Genomic DNA, 12,652 nt, shown 5'->3' with positions numbered 1-12,652 from the left:
AGGTCACAGTCAAACTCCTCATCCTGATGCCAAGTCTCCAAACATGGCTTTAGTTGAAGGTCCATCTTCTGCTGGAAGAAAATCCCACCTCATAGCTGACTTTGGGGCTCCTGGCAGGCAAATGTTGGTGCTGGGTGCAAGCCAATCCTCTCAGTCTCGAAAAAGAAGGTGTGACCAATGTCTGGATCCTAGAAAGAAGAAGCCCCGCTGTGGAGTGTAGGGAGCAGTGGGACCAAACTCTCCTCATAAAAGACCTGCCATTGTGAACCCCCACTGTAGATTTCCTCTTGCTTTAACCAAATGACTCTACATGCAGCTTCCTGGTCCTACTGTTACTCCTTTGAAGTTCTAGAGACTGTGGGAAGGACAGTGAGGGCCTTCAAAGGCTTTCCAATATGAATATGATACCCTTGATAGGGGAGGAGGAATGGTAGTTTTGGGCGTTTTCTTGAAAATGTATATAAAGTTAGTTTTGATTTAAAATGCTCACCGTTCTGCAATATTGTATTTGTCCAACACTGCTACTTCAGGGATGGTGGGATGTTGAAGGTGGAGGGATACGGATGGCTGCAGTCTCGGTGGATCCACAGGTGACTGACCTAGTTCTGTCCTCCTGCTTCAGTCTATATTCTTTCAGCCTGCTCCTGGGAAAAGAGAAATGTCACGGTCTTCCTGTTTAGTGACAAGTCCCCATTAGTCTCTTTCCTTATGCCTTCTCACAAGGCCTGGCTCCATTGTGGGTGGCCATCATTGGATGGCCACCAGGATATTATCTGTATCTCCTAATACTTTCCTCATGGAAAGTTGCTCTTCTACATTTTTGGTTTCTGGAATATCAGCTAATTTTCTATAACTGATATGTGAGTGAACACCTTCCCCGAGTGTTCCTGTGCTTTCCTTACCTAAGGATGTAGACATTGGAGCTTCCATGGTCCTCAGCACGTGCAGGCCATGTGTTGTGTGGTTGGTTTGAGTAGACACCCCCGAGCCTGCTTCCTAGGGGCATGAATCTGCATATTTCTGCCTCTATAGAGGAGATAGCACATTAAGACTCAGGATTACTAAATGTATAATTAGAGTTGGCCTATTTCTTAATGCTAATAAGGACAGAAAAAGGATGTGGGCCAAAAGAAGATTCACAAGTCCATCAAAATATATATGCATGCAACGCGATATAGGGACAGAGGATATGAAGTCGCTTTGTGTATTTCGGTGCAGGAATGAGTCTTGTCCAAGTAGCTGAGGAGGGATTCACTTTGTGGCCAAGGGGGCTGACCTCAGGAACCTTTGGGCTCTTCCAATGATTGCTCCACAAGCACTGCTCCCTCTCCTCCCTAAATAATGACTGAAATTCTTTTATGGAACACAGGTAGAAAATTACACTCATGTCTAAAATTGTTTCTTTCCAAAAAAAGTCAAACCAACTTCATTGTAAAAAAAACAGAGAAAAATAAATGGTTTGATTTGTTTAGCATGCCGTGGGCTGCCCTGCATGTGCAAGGGATATTTAAGCTGGGAGGAAGGTGGAGAAGGGCTGAGGCCCTCAATCAAGCCCGTACCTGGGCTCTTGTCCAGGCCCATGGTTAGAGCCGTTAGACAGCCTGGGGATGTGGGATTTAGTGACTAGGATTTGATTCTGGGTGGTGTGGAGAGTTTAGCTGAGCACTGGTTGGACATCTTCTGGATCTGAATTAAGAGGTAAGTGTCCTATGAGGATACAATCAAGAAAAAAACCCGAGATCAAGGAGATACAGTGCACACCCTCTTTGTATTGAAAAAAAATTTTTGGTACCCTCCAACCTCTAATTAACCTCTTAAATTGAGGTGTCCATGGTCCAGTCTCTCGACTCATCCTGTCAGCCCTAACAGACATTGAGATTCCCTGACATACACCCTTGTTCTTGGCCAATGCTGCTTTCTCTAAGTTCTAAGTTCTGATTCCTTCTGCACTGACTTTGTGGTTTCAGGCAATCCATGACTCCCAGAGTGTGTCCTCTGCAACACTTCAGCACACACAGGTGGGGTTGCATTGCAGGGTGCTGTCCCATCACATAGGCCAAATGGCAATAAGGCTGCCCTTTCACCAAGGTTTCTTGACACCCATGCTTGCTGCTGGCAAAGAGCTTGGGATAGAAAGTCACGTATCAGGACCCTCTCCTCTTGTCATCTTCACATATTACCCACAATTCTGTCCACAATTTCTCCTTCACCTCTACTTCTTGTTCCAAAGTGAGCAGCATCCAGAGGCTGTCTGCCCTCTACTGTCCTTTCTGTAATGGAATTTTGTACTTGGCCATGCTTTCCGCAGCTGATGTCCTCTCTCTGTTCCAAGCTGGACCTCACCAAAGTGATGTGGGACTCATAGGCTGTATGTCACAGAGGCAGTATGACAAGGGTTGGGCACCAAGTAACAAATGTCTAGAAGATTCCTAAGCACCATGTCATGCAGGCTTCACTTGGGTAGAGCATCCTCATCATGTGTTCCCATACTGCTTCTTCCTGGTGTTGAAATCAGTGACCACACCAGTCATTAATTGATAATATATTGAGGGAACAAAAGAGCCCATGCTCCACCATTCACTGCTGTAAGACTTTGGGAAAGTCACCAAGTCCTTTCCATTCCAAGTTCTTTATTGGAAAATGGATGTAACATAGTTCAGCTCAGGATGTTTGAAATAGTAAATGAATCCTGCTTGTAAGAAACTAGTTCAACTCTCCTGTGGTCTCTCTTCTCAGTCAGGGATGGAATTCATCATCACATTTAGTCCAGGGCTTTTTGGCTTTGCTCTCATGTTTTCACATACCTGGGTGTCATCTCCAACTCCCATCCTTGTTTTGGTTGAAGAGTTGACAGCAGGTGGGAGATTCTGTTATTGTCCAAACACTGTTCCGTGCCCAATCCCTAAAATATGTCCATGAGCCTGCAGAGTGAGAACTGCCTGGAGGGCCATTCTGCCTGAACTTCCTCATTGACCACCATCTGACAACCATGTGCCAAAGCCCACCAGAAGTGTTGGCACATACTAGGCATTCATTCCACTGAATTGTTACTTCTTCCCCTGGTTTCTATCTCTTCTTTGGGAACATACGGAAGGGCAGAGTTTGTGACTTGAAGTGTTGAATATTCTCCCAAGATGGTCAGGAATGGAGGGAGCCTTTGGAGGAGAAGTCCAATTTGCTGCCCTCATGTCTGCTTGATGTTCAGAAATTCACACACACCCCAAACACACATCTTCACACACACACATTCCACTGTCCACAGCCACCTTACTATATACTACCAATGTCCTCCCCAGGGTTTATATTTCATAGTAAACAACTCTTGCAATTATTTACTCCAGAATTGTATGAAAATATACAGGTATAAAACTCAATTTTTTTTTCACTCTGGATAAATCCTGAAAGGAACATCCAAACTATTGCATACATGAATAGTGTGCTCCTTTTTATTTTTAAGAATCCAATTACATATGTTGAAAGATTAGGTACCAGCCATGGTTCCATGATGGTTTACATTATGGTTTACATTTTAGGCTATAAACTTTTATAAATTTTTGGTGATAACTAACATGGCCTGTATCCATCACTTCAGGATCATGCAGAACACTTCCCTTGCCCCCCAGTGATCCCCTCTCCAAATTATTGTATTCATCTCTCCCCCTGCCCTCAGGGCCCACACTGACACCTGAGCTTCACTTCTTGAAGGACAAGATTTGTAGATACTTGCAAGAATGCTGAGGGCTTGACACACTAGTCTGTCCCCCACTGGGAGCCACCTATGCTCTTGAGAGACAGCCTCCCCTCTGTGGGAGAATATCAGCCCTCCCCAGGATGGGGTTATAACACCTTCCCACTCACTGTATGGGTCAACACTCACTCATAAAACACACTATGACATGATGAGCACTTACAAACTCCCTAGAAGCCTGACCCAGGTGCACCCTGTGCCAGAAGACGCACCAAACACCTTAAACCAGTAACCCTTCCTTATTATATTTTCTAAAGAGGTTTCTCATGATTACAGTTTCAACCACTACCTGACAATCTCTTCTGTTCTCCTGCTCCGCCTAACACTCCCCCCAATTTCTTGGACCATCTGACCCATCCTCACCTCAAGCATGCAAAGCCAAACCCAGTAGTATCCCTATGCCCCTGGTGTATGCCTTCACATACTACTTACCTCTAATTTATCATAGGTTTCCCCCAAGTGGGTGTCAGCTCACAACCTTTCACTCACCAACTATTTCCTGTAAGCCTATCTTCCAGTCCCTAACTCTCTGAGACAGTTTGATTTGCTTAACTCATAACAGAGAGGTATTCTACTACAGAATTATTGTGACTCTAGCAATGGAAATTATAGCATTGATATAATTGATATAATTGATATATCAGTGGCCACGGGAGTTGCTGAAGGCAGGGAGAGGGAAAAAGAGGTGTGATATTGGGGCATTTTGGGGACTTGGAGTTGTCCTTGATGATTTTGCAGGGACAGATGCAGGAAATTATATATCCTGTCAAAACCCAGTGAATGGACTGGGAGAGAGTGTAAACTACAACATAAACTATAATCCATGCTGTGTAGCTGTGCTCCAAAATGTACTCACCAACTGCAATGAGTGTAACACATTAATGAAAGAAGTTGTCAATGTGGGACGAGTGGGGGTTGTGGGGAATGGGGTATATGGGAACCTACTTTTTAATGTAACATTTTGTGTGATCTATGTATCTTCAAAAAAACTTAAAAAAAAGAAACAATACATATTGAGCACATACAGAATAAATGAAGTAGAGAATGTTTAAACTTAAGCTAAATGAGGAAGTTCAAATATTCTGAAGGCTGTCATACGAAAAAGTGAGAGTTTGGCTGCTCAGTATTTCTTCAAAAGTCAGAACTTAAACTAAGGAATAAATAGTAGAAAACAACAGGAGGCAGGATAGTTGTGCAAGCATATCACTGATCTAAGAGTTTCTTTTCCAATATCATGCACCTTGCACTTACTTTTCCCTTCTGCTGAAGAGTGGTGTAACTTAACACTTCTAGACATCTTAAATAATTTTCTTGGGAAGCGGACTTGGTCCAGTGCATACGGCATCCATCTCCACATGGGAGGTCCATGGTTTGAACCGAGGGCCTCCTTGGCCCCTGTGGAGCTGGCCCATGCGGAGTGCTGATGCCCGCAAGGAGTGCCGTGCCATGCAGAGTTGTCCCCCACATAGGGGAGCCCCACGCGCAAGGAGTGTGTCCCGTTAGTAGAGCCGCCAAGTGCAAAAGAAAGTTCAGCCAGCCCAGGAGTGGTGGCGCAGACACAGAGAGCTGATGCAGCAAGATGACACAACAACAACAAATAAGAAACACAGATTCCTGTGCCGCTGACAACAACAAAAGGGGAGATGAAGAAGAACACACAGCAAATGGACACAGAAAACAGAGAACATACACCTGGGGTGGGGGAGGGGGAAGGGGAAAGAAAGAAATAAAATGAATCTTAAAATTTTTTTCTTTTGCATCCAAGTCATCCACTGCCAACAGAGAATGCATTCACAGCAGCAGAAAAAAATCTAAAGCTAACAAACTGTGGTCGCTTGAGACTGCAGGTACCCCAGAAAATCATGTTCTTAAAGCTGTCCATTCCTGTGGGTGTGAACTTAGAGAGGGTGGGCCCCTCTGATTAGATTATTTCAGTTAAGGTGTGACCCAGCTTGTTCCTAATCCTCTTAATGAAGTCCTTTATAAATGGGGTGAATACACTGAGAGAAATAAAAAGAAAGACCAAGAAGCTAAGAGAAAGGCAGAAGCAAGAGGCTGAAGCAATGAAAACCAGAGAAAAAGGAAAGCCCAGCAGATACCACCATTTCCTTGCTATGTGACAAAGGAAGCAAAGATCATTGGCAGCTGGTCTTTAGGGACATTCTCTCAGCTGATAGCACCTTGATTTGCACATTTTTCTCAGTCTCAAATCTCTAAGATTGTAAGATAATAAATTTTCATTGTAAGATCCAGTCCATTTCTGGTATGTTGCATTGTGGTAGCTTAGCAGACTAAAACACTGTTTCCTCAGCTATGTTTTAGTATTCCACATCAATAATTCTCAGGAGGTGGGAAGACATAGAGAGCATATTCTCCAAAGAGGATGAGTCAGATACCCAGCAATTGTGCATTTCCTTCTGTGGGAGGATGTCCTCAATTTCTAAATGAATCGGCTATCAATCAATGGTATAGATGGGATTGACATGTGTGTTTTGGGGAAAAAGCAAGGAAAACACAGCTGACCACCAATTCTCTACATTAAACAGGAGAGCTATATTTTAAGTCAACAGGAAATACAAACTAACCACATAACACCAATGTGGCATATCCAAAGGAGTAAAAATACAAAGTGAGAATTGTTTCAAAAAATTCAGCATATGTTCTAAGGAATATACATATATATATATATAACATCTATACATATATATTATACTCATGTTATATATGTACTTTACCACATATTTAGGAAGGAAGGCTGAAGTGCATAACACACCCAGTAAATTGAAAAGCAAAGTTTACGTTTTTATATTTGTTGGTATTAAGGACTCTGAAGGTGGCTCTTGAAGTCAGAATGCCCCATCAGTTTTCAAGGAAAGCCATGGTGTTGGTCACTCTGACGACCTGCTGTGCATTGGGGATTGGTGGGTCTGGGGCAGTTCTGGCACGAGAATAAACCTATTAAAGGAAACATTCAAGGTCCCTGCCACTGGCTTTTTGAGTATAACTCTTTTGTGGTGGAATCGGCTTGCAATTAGTGTTACAATATCCCTTTCACAGCCTCTTCACCATGAAGGCTGACAAAAGCTGCAAAGTCACTGGCATTTACAGAAGGACAGGCAAAGTCATTGGCAATGACACAAGTGTCCTCATTGCATCTCTTCATATCTCCATGATTAGCTGAACCATCTCAGGACACAGGTAGGTATTGATGGTCATAGGATCCCAGGAAAATACCTCCACCAGATTCTCTGTCTTATTGACCAAACTACCACAAGTTCAGAATGGGCAGATTTTATAGCAGGTGGCATTCCTTTCCAAAGAGAGTTTGCATTATGCATGTCATTATGGAGCAGATATAAAGCTACAAGCTGACCACGTAAGGGTGTAGCAATTCCTCCAGGAGCCTTGAGTCCCTGGTGCTTGTCCTGATGCACTGCATAATCAAGGGAGTGAAGTTCATCTCATCCACAGAGCTTGGACTTATGCACACACTAGACACGAGAGGGTGGGAAGTCCTGGGGATAGCCTAGAATTCTGCTTATCACAGGTTCCCATAGAATTCTTGTCCATATGGCATGGACACTTCCTTCTCAAGGAAGGTATTGGGGACTGAATCATGTGCCCCACAAATGGCAACTTCAGGCCCAAACCCCTGGTCCCATGGGTGTGGGCCCATTTGTAATTAAGATATTTGAAGATGGTATGAGTAAAGGTATGCCCAAATGGAAATCAAAGTGAATGTGGGTGGGCCTTATTCCAAAATAGCTGAAGTCCTTACAAGCAAAGGAAAATGGACACAGAAGAAGTGGCCATGGTCAACAGCCAGAAGCTGCAAATCAGTTGAACTCAGAAAACAAAAGGGAAGATGATGTGCTTTACATTGTCATGTGACAGATAAGCCAATGGCCCAGGGTCCCTGGCAGCCAGCCTCAGAAGGCAAAGGTCTTAATGGGAGTGCAACACCTTGCTAACATCTCAATTTCTGACTTCGAGCCTGAGGTCCATGATCCAGTAAGTTTTCATTGTTGAAGCCATTCCATGAATGATGTCTTTTTAGGAGCTGGGAAACTAAAATTGCAGTATTTTTCAAATATGTGACCACAACTTGGATCTCCTCCCAAAACTAGTTCAACACTATTCAAATATCTTCTCTTCCTTCGGTTATTATACCACTGAAAAGTCTTCCAAATTATACTTACTATAATTATACTTAAAGTATACTTAGTATAATTTTACTTAGACCACACTCTTACATAATGTATTACATTTCACAACAATGCAACGTGTTTGTGATACATGACCTATGGGAGTCCTGTGTCATGTTATGCATATTTGTTTTTTAAGTCCACACATTTAGTATACACTTTTTCTTTATGTATGTTCATGTACGAATGATATGCTTCAAGAAATTGTTTTAAAAATGGAAAAATAAAGAGAGTTCCACACTCCCATCCTCTTCTTTGGAAGCTCTATAGAGAATCAGGGTCAATCAGGGGTCACCAGTGAGAGAAATATATATACAGGAAGAGATTCCTTTTAAGGCATTGATTCGTTTGATTGAAGGAGGGTGCAGAGCCTGGAAATTCCAGTATGAGGGTAATTGAAATCTTCTGTCTGTATTCCTTATGCTGGAACTAGAGGAGGCAGTGGAAGGTGTAGTCTTGTGGAAGTACTCCTTATGATACCTGGAATACCCACTTCTCCCTTCTGAGACCTCTCACTGTTTGCATTAGTCCCAATCATATTGTTCGTCGTAACTTTCTTCGCTTAGAGTCAAAACATTTTTAGGCACTAATCCCATCTATCAAGTAACTTGGCAGAAACAACTAGGGCAGCTTGTGACAAACAACTGAACACATAAATTAGACATGTTGACACATAAAACTAATCATAACTGTCTATCCATTGCCAATTGGACACCCACTGACATCTCAGATAAACTATACTTTATTCCAAATAAAGACAATAACAAAAGCACATTTCCATCTGACATGATACAACTATCCTGTGTACATAGGATGCAAGCACTTGGGTGACCAATATTCACTCTTACCCTTGCTATCCTGTAACATAAATACTATGATGCAAAGCTAATACAACTAATCTTATATGGGGATAGGAGAGGGATGAAAAGAAAGACATTTGTTTATACACAAACATATTCATATGCAAAAATGCTTCTAACAAAGTAAATATTAATAGCAATTATAGTCCTTGTTGTGGCAAATGGTCACATGATCATAACTGGTAATTACAAACACCTACTTCTATTACACATGCATAATTCATTTCCCTTCAACAAATGAAGTAGCTGGCTATGGTTCTTTCCCTAATGCAGTAACCCATACCTTTTATTTTATTTTTTTTAATTTTAATTTTTATTTATTTTTTATTGACTTTGTAATAATATTACATTAAAAAATATATATATATGAGGTCCCATTGAACCCTACCACCCCCACTCCACCTCTCCCCCCAGCAACACTCCCTCCCATCACCCATACCTTTTAAATGAATGGTATGGGCTATTTGTAGTCCTGTGCAAATTGACTGTTAGAGTTCACAGGACTACTAATAGCCCATACCGTTCATTTTTTACTTTAATCACAGGGAATGGAAATACAAGTAGATACCCTAAGGAATATCCTGTATTCTGGAATTCTCTTCCTTATTTCCATTTTGAAGTAGCAGTCTAGTTTCCCCTAGGTAATCGGGATCAATAACCTCAGCTAGGACATTCAATCCTGTCTTTACTTGTTGATTCAGAGGCATGCGGAAACCAAAGTGGTCTACAGCAATTTTGACTTTCAGTTCAGTGAAATCATTTTTTACTTTCCTGGAGGAAAAATCATAAGTTTTGGTGATAAGAAGCAAAATACTTGGTAGAGGATCACTAGTGAGTTATCTCCATTGCCATCCCTTGATTTCTGGACTCACAAATCATGTGTTTGGGAGAAGCAGTTTGGATATACTCATAGTGGAAACAATTAAAAACAACAGCTGGGGGGGTACTGGGTTCCTGGCCGGGTGGGGGCTCTGTCCTGGTCCTTAGGGGAGCAGCGGCAGTCCCCCAGGTGTAACGGTAAGAACCAGGAAGGAATGAGGGTCCAACAGGGACCCCTGATACTAATGCCTATGCTTGTGAGCCTATATACCTGAAATAAGAACAAGGCCTAGAGCAACACTGTGCCTAAGAGTTCCATCCTGACAGTCTCCGTGTTACTCAAATGTGGCCAGTCTAGAAGCCAAACTCAGCACGTAAATGCAATGCCTTCCCCCCAGTGTGGGACATGACACCAGGGTATGAGCCTCCCTGGCACCGAGAGATCACTACCAAGTACTAGCTGATGATGTAACTAGAAAATGACCTTAAATTAAAGGTTCAACACGGACCAGCAGAATATCCCTGTCTACATATAACAGGAGTTAAAAATGCTGTTTGACGTAAAGTAAGGAGGAAATGGAAAAGACAAATGAGTTCATGTGGGTATGAGTTTCTAAAAAGGAGTCTGGAGGTTGTCAGAAGGATTGACCTTATGCACACCTGAGCAGAGTCTCAGAGACAGATAAAGTAGATACAACGCCAGGTATTGGTCCTTTTGAGGGCTAAAGAGACCCACAGGTTCTATGGTCATGGCAGATGGGGTTCACTGCCATGCCAGTTGGCCCTTCTTTGGAGTTGGTGTTTCTGCATGATGGAGCTGGACTCAGATGGGATCTCTTTTCACAAGACTTTCATGCTGCTTTACTGGAATTGTAGTTGGTGCTGGGGCTTAAGATATATCTAGGGGATTTGAATCTCTGGACTGACAATATGATAGCCAGGCCCTGCCCTCAACAGACGTCAGCTCCTACACTCTGATTTATTGGACTTACCCCACTCAGCTAACATGGAGTTGAAGAATGTCAACCACCACACCATGGAGCCTAGAGTGCCTACAACTGAAAGCAGGAGGATTGCATCCAATATCCATGTGGAATCTAAACCCCCTCTTGACATAGATGTGGAGTGGACACAACCAAGCCAAGATCCACAGGAAGGAGGAATACAGTAAGGATCAGAATGGACTTAATGATATTCTCTTCATGAACTATTGTGGTTAATAATCGAGAAAATGTGGCATTGATGTGGAAAAAGTGGTCATGGTGGCTGCTGGGTGTGGGGAATGAGAGGAAGAGAAGAGATGTGGAGGCATTCTCGGGACTTGGAGTTGTCCTGGGTGGTGCCCCAGGGACAATTGGCGGATGTTTTATGTCCTCTCATGGCCCACTGGATGGAATGAGGGCAAGTGTGGGCTATGGTGTGGAACTCAGGACATGGGGTGCAGTGATGCCCGGAGATGTACTCACCAGATGCAATGGATGTGACATGATGATGGGGGAGAGTGTTATTGTGCGGGGAGTGGTGGGGTGGGGGCGGTGGGAGCGAATGGGGACCTAATATATTTTTAATGTAATATCTTTTTAAAAAATGAATAAATTGAGCAGAATTTGAAAAAAAAAAAAAAAAGATTGCAATTGAGTATACATACAGCTTCCTGGAGGACATTTATCTATATCTGCAAGGTATGGCCACCCAGCTAATCCCATAACTGAATCTTCCAAAGGTCAATCCACTGATGTGTCCATTCAGCTGCTCCAGTATGAAAATGAAAGATGAGGGAATTCCATTAGCATATGCCCAGTACTGCATTTCATTAACCATGAAGTGGGTTCCATGATCAGGAGCAAAGCTGTGTGGAATATCAAGATGAAGGATAAGATGTTCTGTAAGTTCTCAGATGGTAGTTTTGTCGAGTTGATGTTTTCAGGGAAGAAAAAATCATATTCAGAATAAATGGAGAACTGTGTCTATTTGAATAGGCATTGGTCTGACTGATACATTCGATAAAGTGGCCAGATCCTTAAAAGTGTAATCTGCAAAGGCATGCCTTAGATTCAAAGGAAGAAATAGTTGGAAAGTAAAAGGATGAAAAAGGATTATCATGTGACAGCAATCATAAAAGAGGTGAAGTGTCTATTGCTTTCCAATATACTAAGTGTGAAAGTTTAAATATTGTGAAGGCTAGGAAAGGTTATGTTCTTGAACCCATCCATTCCCATGAGTGTGGGGTCATTTGATTGGCCTACATCAGTGCAGCGTGACCCAGGTTGGGTCTCTACCCATTTGTTGGGATTTATTTAAACTGAAAACTGAAAGAAGAGATACTCAGAAAGAGAGCCACCACTTTGACCATGCCATCTGAGAGAGAAGAGTTCAGGAATGGCAGTGATTAGCTGCCATCTTGCCTTGCCACGTGGCAAGACTCCGGGATCTGCCAGCAGATGACATTGGTTGAGAAAACATCTCTGCTGGTGCCTTAATTAGGACATTTCAAGTCCCTTTGTAAAAACTAACCCATTCCTGGTAACTTTGCATTGGCAGATTTAGCAAACTAAGACAGTATGCTTTAAGGCAATAAATGTTATAAAGACAAAGAAAATTTTTCATAATGATTACAATGTTATTACATCTTAAAGACATGACAATTGTAAAATATGTTCATGCCTAACAACAGACACTTCAAATGCCTGAAGAAATAACCTGAGAGATTTGAAAAGAGATCATTGAACAGTCATAGTCTAAGGTTTCCATACCCACTCCCAATAATTGATAGAACTACTAGATATGAATTCAGCAAGGTATAGAAGATTTGTACAACATTTTCCACCAACTCTACCTAACTGACATGAACAAAACATTCCATCCATTGGCAGCAGTATACACACTCCTTTCAAGTACACAGGAAATGCTCTCCAGAATAAAAACTCTGCTGTTCAAATGGAAAAAACAACAAAGCAAAATCCTAAAGTCTGTATAACTTTAAAATTATGAAAAGTATTTTCTCCAATTGCAATGGAATG

At 42.2% G+C, this 12,652-nt stretch overlaps 1 long non-coding RNA gene and 1 pseudogene across 3 annotated transcripts in view; both read right to left on the bottom strand.

The window, feature by feature from the left end:
* Positions 1 to 12,652, bottom strand: part of LOC131276232 (uncharacterized) — an 82,741-nt gene that overhangs the window by 13,192 nt on the left and 56,897 nt on the right. For all 3 annotated transcript variants that reach the window (XR_011647675.1, XR_009183733.2, XR_011647674.1), the window contains 2 exons: positions 903 to 1,026; positions 491 to 644 (listed from right to left, as the gene is read on the bottom strand). This is a non-coding gene — a long non-coding RNA (uncharacterized lncRNA). The remainder of the gene's footprint in view (positions 1 to 490; positions 645 to 902; positions 1,027 to 12,652) is intronic.
* The window catches only part of LOC101431892 (COP9 signalosome complex subunit 8 pseudogene), a 31,508-nt pseudogene continuing 25,463 nt past the window's right edge, over positions 6,608 to 12,652 (bottom strand).

The sequence above is a fragment of the Dasypus novemcinctus genome, chromosome 27 (genome assembly GCF_030445035.2).
Source record: "Dasypus novemcinctus isolate mDasNov1 chromosome 27, mDasNov1.1.hap2, whole genome shotgun sequence".
NCBI classification, from domain to species: Eukaryota; Metazoa; Chordata; class Mammalia; order Cingulata; family Dasypodidae; genus Dasypus; species Dasypus novemcinctus.
The sequence above is the reverse complement of the archived record's forward strand: the minus strand, read 5'-3'. Positions and strand labels throughout refer to the sequence as shown.